The sequence below is a fragment of the Anarrhichthys ocellatus genome, unplaced genomic scaffold (genome assembly GCF_004355925.1).
Source record: "Anarrhichthys ocellatus isolate YVR2014 unplaced genomic scaffold, GSC_Weel_1.0 scaffold39, whole genome shotgun sequence".
Taxonomy (NCBI): domain Eukaryota; kingdom Metazoa; phylum Chordata; class Actinopteri; order Perciformes; family Anarhichadidae; genus Anarrhichthys; species Anarrhichthys ocellatus.
The window spans coordinates 3,930,908-3,931,992 of NW_022280069.1; positions in this window are offsets into that span (position 1 = coordinate 3,930,908).

The following is a 1,085-nucleotide window of genomic DNA, read 5'->3' on the forward strand; positions in this document are numbered from 1 at the left end:
GAGTGATGAAGTGGTGAAGTTTCATGGTGATATCTATGAGTTCATGTGTTCACCTGTAGAGTCTCTAAATGTCTGTAATGGAACTAAACGTCTCTTTAAAGGACGTTTCCTCTAAATGAGTTTGTTCTCAGACTCTGATGATAAATCTCCACTTCAGCAGCTCTTACATTCACTAAACTTCACTCGTTCATTCCTCTCTGTGTGCTGAAGGTTCACACAGAGGGGTTAGTTCACTCATCACTCACACACTCATTTATACATGTTATCACTGAAAACATGTTTTGTTTTATGGTTCACAGTATTTTCTGATTTATGGAGTGATATAAAGAGACATTATAAATTATCTGTAAAAACCTTTGACTCTAATATGTCAACAAAAGGAAACAAGAATTATGAACCTGACTTGAACCAATGTTTAGATTTCTGTTATGGAGATTTATGCAAACTAGCACATATTTAATAAGATAATGCCTCATTTACATATGCAAACATACCGTTTCAGAAATCTGTAATACAAAAAACATATTTGTGTTAATGTAAGTAATCAGCTGGGGAAGTTTCATGGTGATATTTCTCTTCCTCTTAATAAAACTAACTTCTCTCTTTGTGATTCATTCAGTGAGCAGCTCAAACTAGTGAAGCTGGTTTCATACTGATGGGTTTAATCTGCAACAATGCACCATATTTTGTAAAATGAACATATGTTTTGTATATAAAACCATAATATGCATCGTAATGTAAAGGAGCAAAATCAACACGTGATGAGGAGCTTTGATCAGAAACACGTTGAGGTTCATATAGATGGATATGTTCATATAAACTGCGGATTCACGCAGCAGCAGAAACAGCATCTCTGCTGCTGATATACAATGAGAACCGGTGATGAACGGACGTGACAATATTTAACATATTTCCCAAACATACATATTCAAAGCAAAATGTTTGAGAAGTATAGTGACACAAAAACACTGTCCTGTCCCTGAAAGTCTTGTTTCAGTAACCTGAGGATGGAAAGACGTTTATAACACATTCTCAGCATTATAATCCTCGTTAATGATTTCAATGAACAGCTGTTGTGTTTGGAT